General features: G+C 39.9%; 1 protein-coding gene across 1 annotated transcript in view; it reads right to left on the reverse strand.

Moving 5' to 3' along the window:
* RASGRF2 (Ras protein specific guanine nucleotide releasing factor 2) overlaps positions 1-27353 on the reverse strand; it is a 132021-nt gene that overhangs the window by 99360 nt on the left and 5308 nt on the right. The window lies entirely within an intron of this gene.

The following is a 27353-nucleotide window of genomic DNA, read 5'->3' on the forward strand; positions in this document are numbered from 1 at the left end:
GGCCAGAAAAATCTCACTAGACAGCTCCTGCATGAAACGTACAGGATCAAGGTGAGACACAGACCCTCCTTAATCAATCCTAACATAAAAAGTAATGAAAAGCCCACCTGAGCCCACATTCAATTGTTCTAGGTATTAAATTACCCTCACTACTAAAAACACGCAGTTTCATTTTAAATAATGAGTAAACAGGTAAATAATGAAATTATATAATGGGCCTCAGTTTTGAAGATTGCATCCATACAGTGTGTACTGCAAGAGTGGAGCCTGGGTTTCTCAGTAAACACCATCACACAGGCAAAAAGAAAAGAAAAAAGGTATACCTACCCCAAATCATGTACATAAATGATTTTTACAGAGCAAGTAACTTTGAAGTATTAATTTCTAGGAAGCAGATTAATTGGCTGGCTTCCTAATTATATTCTGAAGATATGCAAACACAGGATTTGTCATTTTTAAAGCTCTTTACAGACAGTAACTAATCTTCTAACTCCTCAACAAGGTAAGAATTATGGTGCCCATTTTAGACACAAGGTTATGTGCAAAGATGCCCAAATATAGATCTGCTGTAAACAAGTTCAACTCAAGATTGCTATAAACAGAGCTTCTCTCCCTGAAGTGAGCCAACATACGATAGGGAAGCAAGAATAAGAAGTCAGCACATCCTAGACCTTGTTACATCTCTGTTATATATAATCATTTCTATCTATAAACTGTTTCAGAAAAAACAAACACTCAAAATTTCAAGCAACTGCAGTATTTTGCAAGATGAGGGACAAGACTGGTACAGTCCACCCCCCAGCACCAGAGATTGCCAGGGCTCTGATGGAAAATAAAAGACCACTGCAAAGAGCCACATACAATGTTTTCAAAACTGCCTATCAAACCTGAACAATTTTATGACATGGAAAAATGTCTTTTTGGTGCCACCATGCTCACTGACAGCCCTACTCTGTGGTTAACTAGCCCTAGGAGTTGGAGCCTGGATATAACCTAGTAGAAAACTTGGGAAGAAAAGTGACAGAATCTAGTTTTAAGCAAGAGAAGGCTATTCCAACACCAGAAGATGTTCTTCTGCCTAGACCTCCAACTTCTATTTACTCATACTCCACCAAAAGGAGCACTGGCTGGTCTACCCACCTGAACCAAACTCAGGAGGCCAAGGAATGACATGCAAGAAGTCCATGAACTCCACAGAGCTGAAAACAGTGCTTCTCTAACCATAACTCACATAGAAACAAGTTCTTCATTAAACTTACATTTCCCAATGTTGTCCCTAAAGACTGTAAGTAGAAAAGCAGTGCTTACCCATTTGGAGGGAATTATAACTAAGCCTATTAGCACACCTGGGCATTCAAGACCACCAAGCAATGGTTTGGACTGCTCTGTCTCAAAATCATCTGAGTATATGGGGTACACTCAGATGCACAGAGCAAGAAAACATTTACCTTGTCTCAGGACATCAAAGATGCAGTGGCTGAGCCCTGTCATCTCTCACCCACTAAGAAAATTTTGGATTAAATTTCTGTGACAGTTCCTTACACATTCTTGCAACTGCTATCCTTTAAGTTCTCCAAGTTTTCATCAATGAAAAAAAAAATAAAAATGCAATGCACCTCACCTTGACCAAGCAACAATTAAGATGATTCAGTCTGTAAGACAATCCTTCCCTAATTCCCAGTAGTAGCATTTCAACTTCTGACTAGCCACTGTCAATCCCTGGTTTTGCACAAGGATTCACTGAAATTTCCTTAACTGATGAAGCTGTTTAGACATGCTGTACCAGTAAACCAAAAATAATCCAATCAACTAACCCACCTTGCATATATAAACAAAAACCTCACACTGACAAGAGTGTCACATCCACTAACATTTCATATGAAGGGTGAGAACTGAATTGTACTATAGAAGTGGTGAGCCGAAAATTGGTTTTCAAAATTTGGCTGGAGATTGCTGAAATGTGTTCATGGCTTGTGTAAAACAGAATTATTTTCAGGCTATAAAACCAACAGCACTAGAGATGGAATCCACATTTTAAAATATTTACTGTCAAAGACCCACTCAAGCATACATTCAGTTTTTAACAATTTACCCAACTGCAACTATAGTACATGTTTTCTTTTCAGGTTTTTACTAATATCTCTCAAATCATGTTAGCTGTGATATATTCAATAGATTGTCTGTTAGTAACAAAGATTTTGCAGTTTATGCAATGTGAAGTACTTTAAACACTCAGACATCATACCTGATTTTTCACCCAAACAAGTGTCATGTATATAGCAAAGGACATGCTGAAGTTTCCTTTTTAAGTAAATCAACAATTACTCATATTCTATCATAACAGAATAGAAACATTTCACATCTTTCAGAGAATGTCTGGATTTTGATTCCCCTAAAAATTGATTGTGAATGCTCTGGTTTTAATCACACTTGTCGTTCCACCACTATTAATCAAACAACAAGGTTTGTACAAAGAAAGCAATAGGAAGTTACTTAGGGTAGTAACCATAACCTATTTCTTACTCTTTAAACTGTACCGGTGTGGGGGGAACCCACACTTCTATTCACACATGGCCACAGATTTTGCTGGACCACTGTGAACATCCACTGGCAGGACCTCCTACCCATTCAAACACCAAGAACACTTTAATTGAACCTCTGAGTGTGAGAAAGTGTTTCCTCTCCTCCACTCCAAAGTCAAGTGTTTCAAAGACACCACCGTAAAGGACTGCCTTAATGAGGGAAACGAGGAAGCGAACGTTTTCTCAACTGATCCCTAGCTGTTCTCCCTCTTTGGAGCTACAGGTTTCCTCCAGTAAGGAAGTTCACACCCAAACCTCACTAAGTTCATTAATGCAGGGGTCATATTACCTGCAGCTTGCTTTGAGGAGAGTTTGCATGGAGGAGAAAGGCTCACCAAAATCTTTTGAGAGAGAAAGATGCTAGAGTTGTCATGCCCTTAACTGCATAAAAGCATTGTAAGATACATGCATCCTGGCAAAACACCTTCAAGAGGCACAAACGTTGTTTGTCCCACTGCTCCTTTTTGGCTACAGATACCAGTTTTTATCATTTCATTACCAATGCCACCTCTTCAGGGAAACGGAGCTTGTACAACTTACTCAAATAAATGCTGTCTTTATCCAGCTGTGTAATATGATGTCAGGCATCTCCTCGTTTCAGAGATGACATGAACAAAGCTGTAAGTGTGAGCCAAAACTATCTTTTGTGTGCTAATTTTTAGCTTGTGTAGAAATAAAATGGGCTTAAAGCAACTATACCAAAAGGAGTTACAGAACTACTTTCAAAAATCAAACTTTTGTCAACTCTTTTTTCCCCTGGAGCTATGACAATTCTGGGTGTCAAGCAAACAGCTGAGACGTTTTTCTTGCACGGTGTATTTACCAAAGGATTTATGATCGAAAAGTTGAAGAACCTTTTTATTCGTGCTAGGCATGAGCTTCCTTTCTACCTGATGAGAGTATTCGGGCACTGTGTTGGTTAATACTGACCTTTGGAAGCACCTTTCTGATAATTGAGACATTTCCAGATGTTCAACAACTCCTCGATCGCATCCGCATTTGAGCAGCATCACCACTAGCTCTTCTGAGATCATGCTCAGGATAAGGCGCATGCAGCATGGTTTCATTCTCTAAACAATGCAGTTTTTTAGGGCACTTCGTATTACATACATTTAAATGAATACCTTTTTTTTTTCTCTTACAGACTTTCTGAAATACTTTCTGCAGGAAGTCAGCAACTACCAGTGCAGACTCGTATCAAAGCTGCCAAGCGCAAAGCAGAACTGTTTCAGAGTCATAGGTGCTGCTCAGGCTCAGTGACCATGGCCATGTCACCTCAATCGAGTCACCTTGCTATCAAGCTGTCCTGCACACACTGCACACACTCTGGGTAGCAGTAAAGCCTGATCCCACTGCCCACAGACATATGATTTGAGAATTGCAAAGCATACACAGGACCGCTGGTCAAACACCACTTCCCTGCAAGGAGCAGGTGACAGTGAGAACCGAGAGCAATTCTAAGCTGGCATCATCATTTTGGAGAAGACACAGTAACAAAATGGTTGAGGAAGAGGGGGCAGAAAAGGACAAGCATCACTTTCACTCTCCCAGAAAAGAGTAAATTTGTATGCAGAACAACAGGACTTTCTGTTCTTTTTCCACAAAGAGTATTTTATGTTCCTCCTTCTTATGCAACCTCAAATTTTGCTTCCTATGTCAAGCCGCATCCCCAGCAGCGATAGCTTTCTCAAGCTAACCTGAATAAACAAAGAGATTTTCAGTTCCTGAGGGAGATCATCTTTGAACAGGAAAACCTTCCCATGACGGTAGCGTTGTTGTTATTCCACAATAAATCGTATGAAGCCTTGGCTTGAGAAGTGCAAAAGAGCATCCTGATCTTTCCTTTGCAGCAGGCTAATGGCCAAATGTTATTGATTTCTTGCCAGTTTGACAGAAATGGGCAGTTCATTAGGTCTTGAACTTGCCATACAATCAAAGAAACTTCCTTTTAAGTAAAGCTCTGCCTTCTACTATATTTGTTTCACAACACTTTTCATAACAAATCGCTGAAAAATCTAGGATGGCAAATAATGCCGAGCAACAAAATCAGCTTCAGCTTGAATACAAGCTGAATTGTAGTGCTACCAATATCAAGTTTTAGAAGTTATGATCTCTGCTGTTCTACTGGAGTTTCTCAAAATTATATTCATGATTCACATTTTTTATGTAATGTAATAGTGAAGCCTGAATGATCAAAGAAGTATTCACATGGCAAATGCCGAAATTCAGTTTTCTTTACATTTCTTTTTTCCATTTGCACATAGATGTCTCATTTTTAACTGAAATTCTTTTTCCTCTCAAACAAAATATAAATTGCCTCTTTTTTCTTTTAATTTTAACCAAAATTGATCCTGTTTTAAAAAAAATACACACAGAAAAACACCACCACATCTTTAAGCCATCAGTTTCAACCAAACCATCTGAGCAGCAGTTTATCACCAATAGCTACATCTAAATACAAACAGTTTCTGTTGTTTTTTTGTTTTTAACTCACTGGAATGTATTGTGGGAAGACTATGCCAGAAATTCAATTTCTCTTCTCAGAATTCTCTCATGTTTGGAGCTTTGTAGCCCACATGAATATTATCCTTTTCAAAGGCACAGACACATACAGCAGTGTGTAAGGATTGAAAAGCTATCCAGTTTTGCTACTGATAACAAGAAAACAGGCATTCCCTGTACTAAGGAAACTATTAAAGAACATAATTTTCTGCACTAACAGGCATACAAGGCATAATGTCAAAATACAGTAGGAAATCAGCTACAGCTTTCAGGTCAGTTAAAAGCCACACCCACTTTCTTACTGAAAACTTAACATATTTTTTTTTGCAGCAACAGACAAAATATTCCTTAAGTCACCTTTTCTTGAAGAATATTTCTAATAAGAGGAAAAATACTGCTTACATCCTCTGCTTTGATTTACACCAGAGCTGGGCAACGGAGGGGTGGGGGTAGTAACAGGGCAAAAAACCACCTTTCTATCCTACAGGAAATTCTAATGTTTTATCATATCAAAAATTACTTAGAAACATAAAATCAAAACAAAACAAAACAAAAGTTTTTAGCACTTTGTGTTGACTCAACTAATTGTGACGGACCAACCAAAAACCACTTTGTTTGAAGCCTGTTCCACATCAAGCGATATGTGCCTAAAGTGAACTGTAATGCAGCTCCTGCCCCATACAGGTGTACTCCTTATCCAAGCTCTATTTCCACAACGGGTCCATGGTCTTTTCCAGGACACATGGCTCTCAGCTGCAGTGGAAGCAGTGGGGAGTCAAGATATACGAGAAAAGGTGAGAGGCACCACACCCGGCTTCTTTGAGCCACCATAGCACTACAGACCAATGAAGTTTAATGCCAGTTCAGTTCAAAGCCAAACATTTCACTGTGGGTCAGTGGATAATTTGATTTACGAAATCATACCAGCCAAAACCTATGTACTCAATCGCATGGGGAAAAAATGCAGTAAATTGAATGAGGGTTTTTCAGGTCTTTTGAAACTACTTTTTCCATGCAAAATAATTCTAACAAAAAGTTGAAGATCAGCATCCACGGAAACCCTCCCTGGACTCCTATCCTGCTTGCTTTCATTCTTACACTTCTATTTCTGACACCTCCTCTCCAACTTTTGTAATGTAAAAGTTAAGAACCTTCTTTGTTCTGTCAGTTGCATAAAAATGGGATACTACTTCTACTGCAGAAGTTGTAGTAATTAGGGAGATAGATTGCCATCCTACTGCCTGACACGGTGTCAGAAAGATAACCTCATTCAGGTTTCTTAAAGAGAAGAAAGAAACCCACAAAACAATCCCTGTCAAGCCCTTAAAATTATAATTTCCAAAGACAAAACAATGCAAAAGTAGCTACAGTGCTTTTGATAACTAAAGCTAGAAGTTTCAAAGTTCACATTTTGAACATAATTGGGGAAACATTTGTTTTTATAGAGATGTTTACAGTGCATTCTTGTATATACTGTCTTGTAGCATTATAGTTCTGTATTTCCACGTAAAAAAAAAGATGTGGCACAAAAATCGTGTGAATTTACTTGCCTGCTGCAGAAACATGAATGATGTAGCCAGTTGCAGTAAGGGAGAAAAATGAGAAAAGGGAGAATACTATTCAACAAAAGTCTAGCTTCAAAATGGCATTCCCATCACTGTCGTCATATACAGACAAATTTCCATCAAGAATTTTGTGAGGAAGTTCTGTGGGATCCAAGCATAGAGAACTGACGTGGAACAATACTACCCAAAGCAAACATACCACTCTGATTTTGGCAATTACTCTTGTACACTTGTTTGAGGGAATGCAACCTTTAATTATGCCTTAATTCCGCACTGCTTAAATACAGAGACAACAATCCTCATCAAGATACAGAACTAGAAGGCTAGTTTACTGTAGAGAGCTGACAGCATGCTGCAGTCCACAACCCTCAGTTGTGGATGGAGCAGGAGAGATGCACAGAGAAGTTTGAGTGCAGACTGAGTGACGCAAGTCTCATGTGAGCCTCGGAACAAGATGCTGTAAGCAATCAGCTCCAGTGCAAACTGTGACATGTGAAAGCTTGTTTCACATATTCCACCTCAAAGGTATTCAAAATGTAATCAATACACATGCAACCTAGTTTAAACTCAGTTGACAAGACCCAAGTGATCATTTTTATTCTGCTCCCACTCCTTTTCTTCACAACAAAACATTGCTGCCTCTATGAAGACAAGCTAAGGTTGTCTCTCAAAAACTGCTGAGTAAAAACACAGTGTGTAACAGTGTTATAAAATAATTTCTGTGTAAGCAGAATACAGCATTTGGACATGGCAGGCAGCCACATGTTGTGGTTATCGGTTTTGCCATACTGGCTCAAATTAGCCACCTATCTATTATCCTAGCTGTGACCATAGCCACTTGTTAGTTCTTACACAACTGACAGAACAGGGGAAGAACAAACTGTTCCTGAAAACGGGCAATAAAATTACGAAAACACAACTCTTAGTGGCTGCCATTAGTGGCTGCTGTCAGTGGCTACTCTGTGATTGAGATGCGTTATTTTCTTTCTAATAATTTTTAAAAGAAAAGCATGTGCTATTGCAAAACACAGTATGTAAATGCTTTACTTGCACCACCAGTGCTGCAAGGAGATGACTCTTTTCTTAAGAGGTATGTACATAATTTTTTCTTGCAGCACAACTAACCATGTTTACTTCTCAATCATTAAAAAGACAGTGTTTTTCTATTACAACAGCAGCTTGGATTGTTGAACAAACCTTAACATTAAAAGCAGTGTCACAGCTCTCTACATTTTTAAAGGTTTGCTTTTTAGATATTTCAAGTTACCACTGAGACCTCTCTCTTGTAAATATTCATATCAGATTATTTTTTAAACTTCCACACATAGGTACCAATCTATACCATTGCTCCAGCTAAATGACTGCCATTTAGATTTGAAACACTGAAGAGCAATTTATTCCTGTTCTTCTAAAGTACACAGCAAAGTAATCATAATGTCATTAAACTAAAGTAGTTATAAAGCACAGTTCTAACAAACCAAGCTGAAGGTGAGTTTGCAATATAACAAGGTGACAGACGTCCCAGTATAATTTGGGTCTTGCACACAAGAAAACACCATGTCCTGCTAAGAAGGTCAGTAATCCAAATACAGCTATTTACACAGCTAGATGGAGAGTAGAGATGAAGACTTTCAAAATGCCTCTGTAAAACACTGATCATACAGCACTATGGGCTCTACTAGAATAATTAAGAATAGTGGGTGTTCAACTCCTAACAATCTGTCCTCTTATTTAGCTGGCTAAATTATGATTGCCAGGCTGGAATCTTATCACTGAAATAAATGGCAAAACTTCAACTAAATGCAGAGGAATCTGGGGTCTTTAGATCTGACCCTGATTTGACTTACACTGAGGTTAAAATGATGCAATTCCAATTATCACCACCCATTATTTCTTCTTAGTCTTCTTACTTCGTACATTAACTCCCAAACAAGTTTCTAGACGATGAAAAGCCATCGCACGCTGAAGGTCCTGGCACACAGAATAATTGTTCTCTTTGCTCAATCCCTTCCATGTACCACCTCCACTCTACGCTGCCCGCATCTCAAAGGTTTTAAAATGACTTGCATGCAGATTTGAGGAGCAGGCCCGGAGCTAGTGGTTCACATCGCATGCTCAATTGCAAAAACTAAAAAGAAACTGCCAAAACTTGACATTCATTTTTTATTCAGTGTACAGAAGAGAAAACCCATTATTAAAAGGTACTAAAGATTTTATTTATTACCTCTGGAAAAAAGAAGCCACAAAACATAAAACAAGTGCAAACACAGATCAATAGACATGTTTTATAATTATGATGCAATATACATGTACCTTAAAGAAAAGAAATTTTGTATCTCACACCTGCTATAAGAATTTTTTTCCATCCTTGAATATTAGAGAAAACAAACACTATATGCTATGTATTAGGCTGACTCATAAAACAAAGAAATGAAAAAAGAATCATTTGGTATCAATTTATGAAGATTTTTATAGACACAAAAAATACTAGAATTTTTTTTTAATATAATGAGGAAACTTCCTAAGAGTCAACAAAGTGCCAGTCAATTTAGTAATTAAATGGCCACACTGCCACAAAGCAAGCATTCATCTAGGTCAGTAACCTATCTCCAGCATTGGCTAATAGCTGATACCTAAGCCAGAATATCTGAAGAGGATGAGCATCAGACATTTCATGCCCAACTGGGATGCACAACTGGGTTTACCATAGACACCAAGTCGTAAAGCAATCGACAGTGGTGGTCTCAGCAACTTCTGCAACTTCACCTCCTTTTGTCGCTTAGGGGCCGTATTACTCAGCACTTCCCAGACCAACGGGGCCTTGCTAGTCACACAACACAGCCTCCGCAGAAGGACTACTTATGGGCAGCTTGTGGAGCAAGAAGCTGCTAGCATCTTGCTTGGCCATTCCTGGCCCGTTACAACCCACACACATCAGTATTGCAAAAGCTTGGGAGGAATACCAAATGCACTAGCAGAACATGTACTGAGCATAATTAAGACAGAGTAGTTTAAAACACTTCTGCACACCCTCATGCTACTGCAGAAAGGCACACTGTTCCACGCCGGTGTGCAGAATGCCAGAGCTTGGAAAAACCAACAACTGTTTATGGGGCATAGCCACAGTTTGTAACACTGGTGTGGCAAAACCGTCTCCTTTGCTTCACAGCCTTGACCCCAAAGGCATTGTGAAAAAGAGCTCATTCCAGGTTAGCAGAGCATAAAATTCTTACAGCAGGTAACTGAAACAACAACAAAAAGAATCTGGTCCTGAGGAGGCTACTTAACTGTCTTATACTTTCCACTAGCATTGGTCCAAACTTCCCAGATTCCTCGCTATTCCCCTCGAAAAAAGCGCTTTGCTGCTCATGTATTTAGATACACGTGAATGATGACCTGAGGCTTTGGGCTCATGTTACTGAAATTACGTTGTATCATTTGTCAGACTAGTAATGATTACTGTTAAGACTTAGCACTGAAGCTAACGAACAAGTTTTGACACAGGATCACCACCATTTCAATGTTTGTTTGCACACATAGGACTATTATTCAGAACTGCAATGACACACCCAAGATTTTTCCAGTCAATTACGTGAATCAGATACATTGCATAAAATTGAAATATGTCAGTTTTACAAACAATTATTTTCCCACACCATGACTTAAACATACAAAATAGTTTCATAACAAAAGGGGGCATTAATTTTTAAGGTAAATACATTTTTCTGGGTGTGCATAAGATACATCTAACCTTTCTTTTATTTAAAAACACACAGAAAACTACATGCCAGCAGCTTTTCCATTTAGCAGTGAGATTTTTACTTTGTGGTTCAAAAAATTTTCACAGTGGACTTCTGCCAAATTTTGTTATATACTTCAAAAAATAGAAAATACTCAGAATAGCCATCTATAATAAAAGTAAATAAGCACGTGTCAACACTGAATGAATGCCCAGGCAGTTAGTCACACAAAATCTAGTAATGTTATGACTAGATTGCTACCTGAACTAGAATTACTTTAAGAGCAATTTGATATACTGAACTTCAGTCATGAGTGTGACTGAAATGTAGATATACCATAACTTATGTTAGTGGCAGGCAAATCTATAGTAAAAATAATAACTACAATTACACTACAATGTATTTTCTTAACATCTAAGCCACCTTTCCTCTACAAAAAAAAAAATAAAACAAACATAGCATCTTATGTCCAAAACAAAGTTTTCTTGCCACAGTAAATTATTCAAGGTAGCACAGAACAAGACTGTCTCTGAATACCTATAGGAAAGCTTTACAGTGTCAACCTGTTGAGTGTTAAAACTGCAGCTGAAATTCAATGTAAATAAATAGGAAAAGAAGCATATGGTGAAAGACAATCTGTACTTTACATGCACGATAATAAGCCCTGAGCTGACTATGCACTAATCAGGCCTTGGGGCTGTAACGGAAAACCTCTGATCTGTGACTTGGTACTGATCAGAAAGACATTCTGGGAACAGTATGGGAGCAAAACAGAAAATGTCCCTATGCCATAGTGTATATAAATGGCCAAACTACGTTTTCAGCAGTAGGTACATCCTGGCTTGATGCTACCAAGCTGAGTGGTGCAGCTGATTCACTTGAGGGAAGGGATGCCATCCACAGGGACCTTGACAGGCTGGAGGAGTGAGCCCATGTGAACCTCATGAGGTTCAACAAGGCCGAGTGCAAGGTCCTGCACCTGGGCTGGGGCAACCCCCAATATCACTACAGACTAGGGGATGAATGGATTGAGAGCAGCCCTGCAGAGAACGACATGGGGAACTGCTGGACACAAAATTGGACGTAAGCCGGCAATGTGTGCTTGCAGCCCAGAAAGCCAATTGTACCCTGGGCGTCATCACAAGAAGCGTGGCCAGCAGGCCAAGGGAGGTGATTCTGCCCCTCTACTCCGCTCTGGCGAGACCCCACCTGCAGTGCTGCGTCCAGCTCTGGGGTGTTCAGCACAGGAAAGACATGGACCTGTTGGAGCAGATCCACAAAAATGATGAGAGGGACAGAACACCTCTCCTACAAAGAAAGGCTGAGAGAGATGGGGTTGTTCAGCCTAGAGAAGAGAAGGCTCTGGGGAGACCTTATTGTGGCCTTTCAATATATAAAGGGGGCTTATAAGAAAGATGGAGAAAGACTTTTTACCAAGGCCTGTAGTGACAGCACAAGGGGCAACGGCTTTAAACTGAAAGAGGGTAGATTTAGATTGGACATAAGGAACAAATTTTTTACGATGAGGGTGGTGAGACACTGCAACAGGTTTGCCCAGAGAAGTTGTGGGTGCCCCATCATTGGAAGTGTTCAAAGTCAGGCTGGACAGGGCTTTGAGCAAGCTGATCTAGTGAAAGATGTCCCTGACCATGGCCGGGATTTTGGACTAGATGATCTTCAAAGCTCCCTTCCAACCCAAACCATTCTGTGATTCTGTGATGCTCCATCTCAGAAAGGACAGGGCAGAGCTGTAAGTTACAGAGAATGGCAATGAAACAAACTGAAAGGTGTAGAATGGTTCCTGTGTACAATTATGGTAATACATGCTGTGACTCTTCGGCCTCGAAGAAAATGGAGGGGGAAAAGATGAGAGAACCCATTGTGAGAAACCCATCCAGACGAGTCAGTGGAAAGGCTCTCCAGATCACCTTTCAGGCTGAGAACGGTGCCTACAGGAGTAGGACACTTGTTATGGGAAGCAGGGAAGAGCATTTGCGGATCGTACAAGACTTGTTATGGGATGACTACAGGAGGAACCAAAGGCAGGGAAAGGGATGAGTAAGCATCGGAAAATAAAGGAATAAGCTGATAAAAGGGGCCAGTCTGGCCAGTACATCTGCCTGTCCATGCCCTGTGCTTCATCCCCACAGTGTCTCCTGTTATCGCCTTAAACTCCCTGTTTTCCTGGATGAGGTGACTGTATCTGTGTGCGTGTGTATGGAGCTCTAAGGGCTGTCAACTGGATGATGGACCACAGGTCACAGGGGCCAATATGTCTGTGGTGCCAGCAACTGGATTGAATGTGACTGCCAGTGAATATCGAGCCACACCAGTCAGTGAGCAGAAGTCGCCTGGCAGCCAGCTATCAATACAGAAGTAAGTCTGGGCTAGATAGGTGAGTCTCTGTGAGTGAGACAACTGGAGGAGTTAAGATACTGAAGGGGCCAGAAGGTCCAGGCCAACCACTGGTGGGGCCACAAAGTCTGGGGGTCTGTGGAGAGACCCGTTTGGGTGCGTCTGTGTTTCTGTGCATAAGCTAATTGGAGGCAAGAGGATCCAAGAGCCAGCCACTGGATGAACTGTGTCTAGGCCATTTTCTGGAGGGATCCATATTGTAAAGATGTATAATTTCCCACTAACAGAGCTTCATCTTGATCAGCCAGAGTGGGAAACAGGATGAGGCCACTGGTGCTGTTTGTGTTTGCATCAGTGCTGAGCATTTGTGTTTGTGTTGATCTGTGTGTACTGAACATCTGGGTTTTATGTGTGCGCTGCTGCATGAGGCTGTGTGCCTTGATACTGGTCGAACACGGCAGCATGAAGCTGCAGGAGATTCATCAGCCCTGAACAGTACAACATTAAGGTGTTGATTAAAAATCAAGAGGTATTTCTTTTTGATAACTTGTCGTGAGCCCTCAAACTACTTGCAACAGCCACTGCAGACTTTAGAAGTAAGTATGTAGAGACTGAAAAAAGGCATTTGGCAAAGTCTGAGAAGAAAAATGGCTATTAACTGCAAAGTCATGAACTTCAGCTCAGGTCATCAGGACTGCAAGTTGCTAAAGCCTGAGACAGCATTTGTGGAAGGCATCACACACACCCTGTTACGATACACTTATTCAGCCATCAGCTGTCGACACTGAGAGAGAGTGGAGATTGGGCTCAATGAACTTTTGATCTATGGTGGTCAAGCTTACATTGACATAATCAATACTCAACTCTTGCTACTGTTACAAAAATGAAGCTAGCATTCTGTAAAATGAATTACGTAACAATTACGAATAGTATGTAATTAAGTCTGATTTATAGCACAGCATTGATACTTGAACTGTGTGCCATCTCTTCAGAAGTTGTCTAGTGCTCTCAGTTCCTAAGCATTTTTAAAAAGGTACTCTATGCACCATAATGATAAATCTCCTCATCCACAGAGCTAAACCAAACACACGGTATTTTGCCTTGAGCCATGGAAACACAACCAAGTTGCACAGCTTTGTTGGTATTTTTTACCTCACTCATCTTTCAGGCTAGGAAGTCAAGATGTAAACATTATCTGGTAACAACAAATTGCACCACATGACATCACTACAAAAACATGGCAATCCCTTTCATTTATTACAGCAAAAAATACTCTAAAATGAAAGATCTCTAGCCATATGCAACCCTCAGCATTTAAAGGCTTCCAAATAAATTATAGGTAACTACCTTAATGGCCTGGATTATCAACACTGTCTCAAGAAAACACTTGAGACACTGAACTAAGGGAAGATAGCAGTGTTTCTCCATATCAAGACAAGGATACATCACTAGAATACAGGAAATCAGAAGGGGGACCTCAAAGACTTATTATTTATTGTGAAACGTTTAGCTAGTTAAGAGTGCCATAATTGTCAGTTATCTAATGTTCTGCAACCATCAGAACATCTCAAGCAAGGCACCAGACATCAGTTTCCAGATCTGAGTGTAGGTGTGTGACTAGGAAACCAATTTTAATGCAAGTTTTCAAGACCTTTTTTTTTTTTAAATACATTAGATGATAGTATATACTTAAAGCAATCATATTATTCTTGCTGGCTGTCAATGGATTCTGGAAAACCTAGTTGGCTTGCTAGTAATGTGGCTAACCATAAAGCAGATGTGCAAGCATTATTTTTAAAACATGACGTGTGTTAGGGATAGAAAAGTTACATATTAATTTAAAAAACACTGAGCAACTTTTGAGTGTGTGATGGGTGCCAAGTCCAATAAGTAGGAATTATTACTAACACATTTGGAAGTCCCTAACAACAGGAGTTATGTAGGCAAAACTTCATAAAATACATTTAATGAAGTACATTTAATGAAGTACATTTCAGAATTGCAAGAAGGAGCTCTTCTAGGTGATGACAGAGTCTCAAGAGGGTTTACTTTGGAAACATAACTTAGGAATTTTCCGAAACTTTGGGGTTTACTGCCATGCTCTAAATATTAATATATTTAATATTTAACAAAACTAAATGTATTACATTTTATGTAATATTTAATAATATGCAAAATAAGATATTTTTGAAACACGTGACTTCACCTACAGACTCCAGTATGTTCCAGCTCCAGAAACAACTTCAAACGTGTATCGGCCAATGTTTCTGAAAATTAAGCCGATGTCGCTTAACCAGTACAGAAGAACAATTAACTCAGCATAAGTCTTTAAAACAAGTATTTCAAGTGCTAAGTTTAAGGACATCCTCAGAGCAGTTTTCAGTAACAACATCAACAACAAAAAAAAGTGCATCTCTCCATGCTTCTAAGTCCATATTGCATATTTTGTTTTACTGATCACAAGGACTTTTGCTGTTTACTCTGTGTTTATTATGCTAACAGGTGCCAACACTTCCATTTAATCCAATCTGGAATGTCTGCTGTATCTTACTGTGCCTTCCTGTGTCTATGTATGGTAAGCTAAGCATGCCTAGCTCTAAGACGCCTACAGTTATACAGCTTTGGCTCCTCCGCGTACAAGCAGTATCTTCTAATTTAGCTTCTCTGAGTATTTAACAGAGGGCACTGAAATTGATTAAGGCTTTCTGTATACCGAAATGGCTGCTACAAGTTTAAATGCATCAAATCTGCTAAATAAACTTGCTATTACTATCTAACAGGAAGTGGTTATTTGCTAAGGGTACCTGGATACTTTTGATGATATATATACAAACAACATTGTCCCCACACCCATCCTGCCCAGGAACAGGGATGAACTCACAGGTTGCCCAACAGAACGATGACATAAAAGCAGCATGGGGGTAGCAAGGCTCTGACCAACACATGAATCCATTCATCGCAGAACAGTTTACAATACCACATATTTCCTCAGTTACTTGGAGGAGATAGCTTTAGGAACAGCTAATGTCATCTGCATAATAAAAACCTGCACTTACTCTTGCCTGTCAAAGAGGACTTTATTAAGACAGTGAGAGACCAAAGATTTCCAGTACAGCTACCTGATGCAGGAAAAGAGGCAGACAAAGAAAGAGAAAAGGAATTGAGACTATTCAGTGCCAGTCTTGATTTTCTGGGTTTTATAGTCTACTGACAGCTACAACCATAAAAATTTGTTCGATGAGACGGTTTTTCTTCAACATAAACATTGTAAACAGATATGCCCACTCTCAGTGACAAAATGGGTTTTAAGTATCTCACTAAACTAGTTGCTCCCTTGTAAATCCTTAATTTTAAGAAAACACCCAAGAAACGATGTTATGTCATATTCTGTTGTGCCACATTGTAATCCCAAAGTTAAAAACAAGAGATGGCGCTGACAATTCTAGGCTGAAACTTTCCGTATTTTTACCTTAGTAGCCTTGTGCTTGTCTCAAATAGTTCATGGAAAACTGCTGCTGTTTTAAGCAGATTTGACATACTCCAGTGTCCCAAATAACAACAAAAAATTAACACACACTAACATTCTTATGACATGAGTAACCCATAATAAAAGCTGCAGGTTAAATATACAATACATGCAGAACTCGATACTGTTAGTGATACAAGTATTACTCAGTGATAATTAAATAATTTGCTGTAGTTACATTCAGGGGTTTTTAAGAAGGTAAGGGGGGCAGCCTGATTCTGACAAGCATTTTTAATCAAACAAGTCAATTACATTTAAATACACTTCTTTGGAAGCTCCCAAAACTCTCTTCCAAATACGTTTTCCATTAATTGTCCACATTTCCCACAGCACTCCACCCCACTCATATCCTTCCTGACCTGGGTTACTTAAAAATAACCTTGAATCAAAAGAGAACATCAGGCAACATAAATGGAAATGGCAGATGATCAACCCCTAATAAAAGGTACATGGTATTAAAGCAGATCAGGCACCTGGTCCCACTTGATATATTTAGAAGAGTCTAAACTCTGAAGTCACTTAGTTTAAATAATCCACCCCAGTGAAATTATATCAGATGTACACACAGTAAAGGAGAGACACTTATTTCTATGCTTTTGATGGAAGAATCACCACTCATGCATTTTTATAAAAGTAAGTGGAGTAGGAATAAACCCTTACAATGCTTAGCTTTGCTCAGGGGTATTCCAGTTTTATACATTATGCAGCTTCACTACCGGATAGGTATTCCCCTAATATATCCCGGGGGGTGAAGATTAAAAAAAGAAAAGAAAAAAGCCACCTGAATAAACAGTACAGACAAGTAAAGGATAAGGGGAAACTCAGGAGGAAAAAGGGTAACAAAGTGATACACACTAGAGCCAATGCTAGTCCTTCTGACAGTTTCTTGAATATACTAAAGCTTAACAACCACTTTCCCCTCTTTCCTTCTGTCCCTATAATAAATACAGCCTGAAGAAGATCCAAAGTTATGTTACATTTCCCAGTGTAGCAAAACTATTTTGTAAATATTATTACTGCTCAGCACAAGGAGAAAACAAAAGCAGAAAAATGCTGAATTATGCATATATTCCAAGTACCTCAAGAGAAGGAAAAAAGGCTTCAGCTTCAGTTAGCAGCAGTTATATCACATTCTGCTCATTAGTGCAAAAAGTTTAAAGTTAAGTTTATTCTAGTTGCACAATTTGTTCATGCTACAACTTAAACGTTTGCCAAACCAGAATGACTACTACAAATTTAAATCAGATGGGAAAGGATTAAAAAGAAAACCTCTCTCACTCCCCCAGAAAACAGAAAAGAACTGAAGTAGAAAATACATGCCACATACATGCTGCACTAATGTTTGCAAAAAGAAAAATAAAAGCACATCACAAGCACAAAAAGCCAGAAAGAATTGTCACCTTTTTACTTTTCAGAAAACTCTTAGAAATTCTGAATTCAGATTTTTATTATGGTTCTCAGTAACACATCAAGTAAGATGCTGAGCCAATAGTAAATTTCTTCCAGAGAAAGAAAATTAAGACTGATCGCTGTACAGCAACTTAAAACAACATCCTGGCATATATATTTCTTTTCACCCGTGATTTTACTTCCTGACAACAAGCAGAGAGGAAAATGTAAGAAAGTGAAATGGGAAGCCTTGCAGTTCTCCCTTGCAAAAAAAAAAATTCCTACTATTTGGGCCAACAGTTCTGTCTCAGAACTAAATGTCCTGGATGATGGTTCGACATCATCTTTTACTTGTCCTCTGGGCCTGGTCGTTCAGCCAGTTTTCAATCCACATCACTGTCCACTTATCTAACCCATACTTTGTCAGCTGTCTACAATGATGATGTTATGGGAGACAGAATCAAAGACTTTACTAAAGTTGAGATAAACAACCTCCACTGCTTTCCCCTCCTCCACCAAGCCAATTGCCTCATTGTGGAAGGCTATCAGGTTGGTCAAGTACGATTTCCCCTTTGTAAATCCATGCTGACCACTCTCAGTCACCTTCTTGTCCTCGTATATGTGGAAATGCTTTCTTGGAGGATTTTCTTCATCGCCTTCCCAGGGACTATGATGAGACTGACTGGCATGTACTTCCCTGGATCTTCCTTTTTGCCCTCGAAGATATGAGTGATATCTGCTCTCCTTCAGTCTTCAGGAAATTCTCCCAATCACCATGACCATTCTACAGCCTTCAAGTCTTCTAGCCTATGATATGAGGTTCACTCAAGCAAAAAGTTTGGATATCACTGGACTGGATTAAGACATCATTAAAGACTACGGATGGATTCAGTCAAAAAGACACTTGTGTCCCTGAGTCATTCAAGAATTCAGAAAATTTTGAATTTTTAAATTAAATTGGAGTAGTTTGTAGAAAAAAAATCTATTTTTACTGCATATAACTGCCAAATAGTAAGAAGGCAAAGTTTGAACTTCTAAACATATCAGTAAAGATGAAAAAAAACAATTCAAAAAGATGAGATGCCTTGGATGCTGCATGTTTTTGCTATTCTTTCTTAACAAATCTCACACTCCACCACAGAGGTCAAAAAGCAACATTAGAGACAAAAATCAGAATTGCTTTCAAAATTACTTGGAATTGCTGTGTGACCTTTGCAAAGCAAATCATTAGAGCTCCTTCTCGACATTCAGCTTATTCTACAAGCCATTTAAAGCGGACCCAACATTGACTGTTACACTTGTCATATGGCCAATTCATGAGGTCTCCACCCGACGTCTTACACACTCCCTACACCCTAGAAATCTAGTCTCTGACCCAGCAAATTAAAGGTATGGAAACGTGGCAATAGCAAGACCAAGTAGCCAAGACACGAGTTAAAGAAAGGGGCTGAATCACGAAGTGGACTGTGGTCGCAAGGGCGTCCACTATGGGAAACCATCCTGCAAGCATGCAACAGGTGATAAGCCACGTGAAGGCGAACACCCAAGGACTCCCAGTGAGATTACAAATACTACAGCTGTACTCTCTCAGGTATAATCCACACCTTGCAGTGCATTCGCTACAACAGCTCTTTGGGGCTCACACCACAGTACTTTATTCTAAGCTTGTTGCATGGAAGCTGAGTAAAGTACATGACATCTTTTATTTTTTAAGTAACCTCCTGTGCACCGCACCGCTGTCAGAATAAGAAGACTTGGTTGCTTACACTTCTCTACCCACCTTGAAAACAACAGTAGAAAGTCAGGATCTCTCAGCAGGCCAAGAAATAAAATGCTGTTGCCCTGGAAGCTACTGAAGCAGTTGCACAAGTAGGACAAAATGCATTTGAGAAGCTATAAGAAAGGACACAAGTGATGAAGTAAGTCTTGCACAGGTACTTGTTGTTGTTCATGTGTTCCCTCTTGCTAGCACATTGAGGCATTTTCTAGTATGATCTGAATGAGAGGAGCACAGAGACTAAAAACTCACACAGTGTTCCCAGCACTGCACACATGAGGCAGCTCAGAAGCACTGCATTAATATTTGTGGGGCAGAAACCAGAGCAGGAAGACAAAACAAAAGCAGTCTGAAATTTACACAAGGCAAAGCAAACACCGAAGGGAAAGACTCAAAGAGGAGGACACCAGAAAGATGAAGCAAATGTGTGTACAACCATGTAATATTAGCCTAGCAATGAATTTCAATGATTACAAAAATCGTAAATCTTGACAGAGAAGAAACACCCTTCTAGCATAAGTAGTATTAAGAGGACCTGCTATAATGACCAATAACTTATTCACAAAAAAAATATGAGAAAGACACTCTTTCCAATTTCAGCTAAGTGCATCAAAACAGAACTGCCTGAAACAGTAAGTTGTACAGTTGAGGTCAACGGGGCTAGCGAAAGCATTTTGCCTGCAAGGACAAATCTGCAAGGTGTACCCAACAGATCCCAGTGGCAGAGGGAAATAAAGCCATGAATTACAAGAGGAATACCCCAGCTATAGGTTTCAGGATTAGGCACTTCTCAAGTCTTACCACATGCTTTTCCTGTGTGCAGAAACATGCACGTGATACCTTATGACTAACTCGGTAACCCCTTCTGCGTTCACCCATTAAGCCACAGATGAACACCCTAAAATACTGCAAGGATAAACAAATATCCCCATGCAGATGGTGTTACCCATATGCTAGCATATGGGAAGCACTATTAGGCCTGTTTTACTACTGCAGAAGTAAGGCAGTCAAGAAATTGATTCACCAGGAGGCCACAGAGAGTGAGGGGCTCCAGAAGCAAACGCACCCAGGACATACATAACCCAAATAACCATCCTTCTACTCCATCACCCAGCCTATGAACACACGTATGACACACGCACATTCAAATGTCTTCAAAAAAGTAAAAATAAAATAAAAAATCAAAGAGGCATTTGCAGAAAGTCAATGATCTTTAAGAAAACCTATTTAAAATCAGACCTGGGAAGAGACTTCCTCCCCCCCCGAAAGGTAAATCTATCTATTTATTTATTTCACATGGAACCACTTGGCATTACTCTAAATTGTCAAGTACATCTGAGTGGCTGCCTTTACTTTGTTCACTTCGCTGGCATGTAGCCAAGTTATCTGCTGCTAAGCTACAAGAATGCAGTGCAGCATTCAGGGAAGAGTATCTCTCTTTAAAGCATTTTAGTATTAGTATACATGGTGCCGACATGACTTCTCTGTAGGTCTGCAGCAATTTTCATACTGCTGATGACAGAGCTCTCTCAGGTCGCTGCACATTTTGGACCATATAATACTGGACACCAGCTAGCTAGGCTTTCCCTCAGGCCACCAAGTAATGCACTTACGAAACTTCCATCTGCAGTAGGCAGCAAAAATATGAGAAAAACCCTACTCTAGGGCCTGCAAGCTTACACCTATTACAATAACAAATGTGCACCAAAATGAATTGTCTCTATCTGGTTGTTCCCATAACATAAATCATGCAGCTCAAAAAGCTTCATTTTTTTACATGCATTTGTACCTCAATTTCATGTTGGTTTTTATTTTAGTTTTTTGGTGGATTTTTTTTTTTATTTAGTTTTTGGCATTAGATTACAAAGCCACGTACACAGAGTGTTGTGGTTTAACCCCAGCCAGCAACTAAGCACCACGCAAGTTAGGAGAAGCTCCACATTTGAGGCTGCCTTGTTCACTGCTAATTTAGTCCCATGTGTGCAAGTGTAATGACGCAGTCCTTTATTACACGATTCGTCTTTCAGGAGGTCATAGTTCAGTTACCACATATAAGTGAGACATGATTTCATATTTTGCTTTATCTTGATTCTTGAACGCACGTCTCCCTGCTTTATCTATTGCACACTAATCAGCAGAGTTCAGAAACTTCTTACATGATGTCCCATGACACTTCTCGTGACATCATTCAGATGCTTCCTTAGAGTTAACGCATTTATTTTCACAACAGCCAGTGAGGTAAGAAGAAATTACTGCAAATATGGTCAGCACAAAAACCAGCAGTTTCAGATGCAACTCAATTTGGATGCCTGATCTGAAAAAACATTGGCCTTTGGTATATAAATGGCACTTTTATTTGTTTTAACCACTACTTTCACAGAGATCAGTTCTACCTTTGCGTGCCTAGCTCTTGTGCCAAGCTGGGTCCCCAAAACAAGGAATAATTAATTACTGTAAAACACCTCATGGATGTGATCTGTGCGATTTTTCACAGAGATCCTAGGCAAAAGACAGAATCCAGTCCCCACAGGCAGCGTTCTGATTTTACCATGAAATCATCCTTCTCTTCCTGCGGCCTCATGCCTCACATACTACAAATGCCCAGAGAAGGAAGGGGGGAAAAACAGAAAAGCCCTACAGAAAATGACCCCCTTCAGGACATTAATCGCAATTCTTCTTTTGAATACTTTAGGAGAAAGGAGTCCCAGGAAAGAAACAGATCTCCCGAAACTGCAGAGCACATCACAACACAGAAGAACGAGTGACTGCTGGGCTGCTCAAGAAGCCTTCGCTCTGTCCTCCTCTGACTGTTGAGTGCTCGATCCTGCATCCCTACAGCCTGTTCATACACTCTGTGCACACAACTCCTTGGACTTCACAGAAAAGCAAAAGAGACAGAAAACATGCACAAACACGCACTAATACTTGTAAGGAGCAGCTGCAGGACCCGAGGCTCTGCTCCAGCCCTTGGACCGTACACCGAGCTGACGCTGCGACAGCAGTAGCTGGCTAGCGTCCTGCTGTGGGATAACCTCTGGAGGGACAAGGCATGTACCACTTCACATCTGCTGTCACAAAAACACTCAGATTCCTGGATTGTGGAAGTCTGGAAGATTCCAGAATCCGGAAGCACTGATTCATCTGGATCTTCTCCCTGTCAGTGTTCCTCAGCTCATCTGGTACTCCCTTCAGTCACCATATACTTCCTGGGGCAAGAAAACCATTAAGACCTCACAGTCACAAAAACAACAAACATACGCGGCAAATTACACATATAAGGCTGAGTACCATCCCAGAAGCCCTCGTTTGCCTGTTGTTCCTGGTCAAGCCCTAGGAAGAGGTAAAAATACTTAAGATATCAAATGCAATAGCCGTATTACCACCTCAGTGCCATTTAGTATTGTTCCTCCCTTCATCTGTACACACAAGTATCTGCATGACTAGTGATGATATTGCACAGGTATCAATGCTGGATCCTTTCACTCTTCTGTCCGTTTTTCTTCCATCTTTCTTTTAAGAGAGCTTTGCAGGTGGCCCGTAAATTTTAAATTCTCCCCAACAGATTTATTAGGAAGAAGCATTCTTAATATTTCTCTAAAATTGTTCTGTGAGTGCCAAATGGAAGAGAATATGACTGGTGCAAAAGAATGTTGCAATTTTCTTGTCATGCCTGAGCATCCATGAATGCATGGGGTTAAAAATAAATTCCTGATTTCATTCTGGAGGACATCAGAGAGACTCTGTCAGTCGTTGAACACAATCTCCACAATTCTAGAGAAGAATATAAAATCTTTGGCATTTGCTGAAACAGGAGAAACAACTTGTGTAAGGGAGAGGAAGTGAACAGAAAGCAGAATGAAAAAGAACGAGCAGTCACCTGCAATGATCCTAAACTTCCAACATGTGAGGATCCAGCATATAGCTAAAACATCAACAGAAAACAGCAACAACATAGTATGTTTTAGGATCCAGCACAGAAAATTTCAGAACTTTGTCTACAGCCACAAACACTCAAATCTCATGGCTGACCAGGTGAAAAACCAGTAGATGTTCCCTGTGACAGCAGCAGAACACATTATCTGAGGTGCCTGGGATACAGGTGTCCACACGAGCCAGGCATCTCAGTTCACGTGACAGTCAACCAAGATTTAGTCACTACAGTCAGTGGGGTCTGTTCAATTTAACAAATGCAAACACCTAATTTAGGATGGGGTGACTAGTTCTCTAAACTGCACTGACTGTACAGGCTAGGACTTCACTGTCTGCAATGGGATCTAGCTTATGTGGGGCATCTAAAGTTGCATGAGCAGCATCCTACCCTACATTCCACTACTGCAAGTATATAGACATTTGCAGACAGTTTATATTTTATTCAAAGAATGCTAAATAGAGGCACAACATTTTAAAAAAAGCAATGTAATGAGCTTGCCGAGTTCACAAGATTGCAAAGGACACACTGTAATGCAATGGAAATCTTGCAGTAATTTAGGAACTTGAACCACACTAAGTGAAAACTGCAGAACTATTAGGCAGCAGACAATTTCTGTTACTCAGCCATTATACCACAGTCAAAAACTCAAAAGGCAAGAAATGGACAGAAGTCATTGTTCCACAGTGCCATAAGAAGAAAGGGGAGAATATAATCCCAGATTCTTTTCAATAGTTCCAGCTTTTAACTCTTAAAACACAACCCATTTTTTCAAAAGAAGTAGTGGAACTGATTAGATCTGCCACAATAAAATGCTTCCGCTGTAAAACAGCAAAAGTAAAATTGCTTATGACACTATACCTCAGTTCAGAATCGGCAGTTTATAAACACTTCCTAATAAAACTCAGTTAGTTCTGAGCTCATTAAAAATACAATAGAGATATCGAAATGGCTGAACTGAACTGGGGAAGCCTCTGTTTCTATATATCCTGACTGTGTACCTCAAACAGAAAACCTTATGGGACTGGTAAATCAAAAAAACATTGGAAGCTAGATTGTAAGCATATGCTCCTAGACACCTAGTGCACAGGCACAGTGCTAAAAAAAACCTGTCCCTCAATCAATCTTCAGCATCAGTAATGGCTGGAAGACAGAACAAACTGAAAAGAGGTACTATGTGGAATCTCATCTTCCTTCAGGTATAGGAACAGGTGGATGACACTGTCTTTCTGAATTGCTGTGGCTGATCAACAATCAGGCAACAAACATTGACATTGTTTTCAACCCAGACAAAATCTACCCACTCCCCTCCCCCGCCAGCAGATCTATGGAAGAGTACCTAAATTTGGCCAGTCTATCACCACTTTAGGAAGCACAAAGTGAGAACGCTTAGAACATTCACACTGAAAACCGGGTTCGTGTTGCCTCAGACTCCGCAGCAGCCGTGGTACCAAACTTGCTTTGAAGTGGTGGATCTAGAGAAGTGTGCTACTGCTAGCAGCAAAAATCTGTTGCTAAGAATGGCCAAAAGTGGTGGATTGATATTTTCAGACCTCGCTATCTTTACTAGCTTCATGAGGTCTATGTTAATGATTTACTGCACTGAAGTGGTTCTACTTGGTGTGAATCTGCTCCACTATATGTGGAAGTCACACAGTGGGACGCTATTTAGAGTGCCCCACTTGCAATGCAGGCAGAGGGTCCTGCAGCAATCAGCTCTCTACCTATGCATTATGCACTACCAACTGGATTGGATGTCATTATTGCTCAAGATGCAATATGGACATATATGCCAGGAACCATAATAGGCTGCACTAAAACGTGCCCCGTCCCTTCCCTCTCTGCACAAACTAGTCAGTAATGCAGACACATTGTGAGTGGCAAAAAAAGACTGGTAATTATAATATATGTGGCCAGACTGAGCAACCATGCCAGCTTTTATTGTACATGCAGATTCTTAGGATGCAAAATCCTCAGCAAGTGGATCAAAAAAATGCTGCTGTATTACTAATGATGACATTGTAACGCATAATATATGAATATATAAAGACTGTTATGTTGCCATATTACTAAAGAAATAGAAGAAGCTCTGCCTGGATCTTCTATTCAGGTGCACGGTGAGAAATTAATATGGGTTGCATGCGACCAGAAACAGGGTATGTGCCTTACCAGTCTGCTTAGATGATGATGAAGAAAAAAACCAGATCTATTTCAAAAGTTAAATAAAGGCAAATTAGGATAAATGGAGTATAATTATTCAGTAGTGTCGTTGTTTAACCCCAGCCAGCAGCTAAGCACCACGCAGCTGCCCACTCCTCCCCCCTCCCAGTGGGATGGGGAGGAGGGTTGGGAAAAAAAAGTAAAACTTGTGGGTTGAGATAAGAGCAGTTTAATAATTAAAGTAAATTAAAATGTAATACTAACAATAATAATAAAAAAATAGTAATAATAATAGTTGTAATGAAAAGGAATATAACAAAAAAAAGAAAGATAAATAAACCCCAAGAAAAGACAAGTAATGCACAATGCAATTGCTCACCACCTGCTGACCAATGCCTGAGCAGCGATCCACCCCTCCCGGCCAACTCCCCCCAGTTTATATACTGGGCACGACGTTCCATGGTATGGAATAGCCCTTTGGCTAGTTCGGGTCAGCTGCCCCGGCCATGCTCCCTCCCAGCTTCTTGCACACCTGCTTGCTGGCAGAGCATGGGAAACTGAAAAGTCCTTGGCTTAAGATAAGCGCTACTTAGCAACAACTAAACCATCAGCCTGTTATCAACGTTATTCTCACACTAAAACCAAAACCCAGCACTGTACCAGCTACTAAGAAGAAAATCAACTCTATCCCAGTCAAAACCAGGACAAGCAGATTAGGGACTGACTTGCTATTTTTGTGCTCAGAATTTTTTTGTTTTCTACAAAGTTCTTCTTACATTTGAGGAACTAAACAGATCAAGTCAAATCGATGCAACTCTACCAACAACGGAAACAAAATGAAAAAAGTAGTAGCATTGACTATAAGACTGGTGGAAGAATGAAATTCATGTTAAACTGTTATGATACTTTATTTTAAATGTAATTTGAGTATTCACATTATCCATGTGAACTACACTGCTGTACGTAGGTTCTGGTCACTTTGCACAGCCTTCGTGTGATGTTTAAGGTTGAGAAGGTGGAACACATTATTCTTACATGTTGTTTGTGTGACATTTTTGGTCTTTGTGCTTTGGGATGCATTTCTAATTTAGTTCTAACCTGCTTCCAGTCTTTCACTCGCTGACATTTCACCTGTTAGCTAAAAGCATTTCCCAGCAACTCCACAAATAAGCCTTTGCCAAATGTCATTTGCCTTAGGATCTAATTATTTTTCCAATAACTTAATTAAGGAGTATGCACTTTTGTTAAAGCATACTGCAATATTTCAGGATCTTACAATACCTCGCAGAGAAATGTTAAGGACTTCACCCTGTGGTTTCTCTTCAATAATAGTTTGTCTCACCAAAATCTGGTCTTATTACCATCAGTCCCAATGTTCTTTTAATTACTCTTTAGTCTAAGATATTCAGGCTGTGCCTTTTGATGCCTTTTGCCCTCAAGTGTGACAAACACTCAAGAACAGAAAACAGTGGATCAGTCTTCAGTTCCTGACCGAAGTCACTTGACATGGTAGCCAAAGGTTTAATATTAAACTATTCAATGGCATCAATATTCTCCAAGTTACATCTGTGTGGATTTAACTAACGTTTCAAGAGGAAGGCATGTCAAAAATAAACTAGATCTACCTGTAACTCACTTCTCAGCTGGGCACACTCCCCCTTTTTGCATAGTTACAACCAGCCTATTTCGTAATGCTACAGCAGAAACATACATTTTCAAGAGTTAGAATGAAATGCTTACATTTTGGCAAAATGGCAATAAATACGGCCATGAGATTTTCTGTTCTTCTCTTTATCCCCGAAATGTGCTCATTACTAAGCAAGCAGGTA

This window comes from Gymnogyps californianus, chromosome Z (genome assembly GCF_018139145.2).
Source record: "Gymnogyps californianus isolate 813 chromosome Z, ASM1813914v2, whole genome shotgun sequence".
Classification (NCBI taxonomy): domain Eukaryota; kingdom Metazoa; phylum Chordata; class Aves; order Accipitriformes; family Cathartidae; genus Gymnogyps; species Gymnogyps californianus.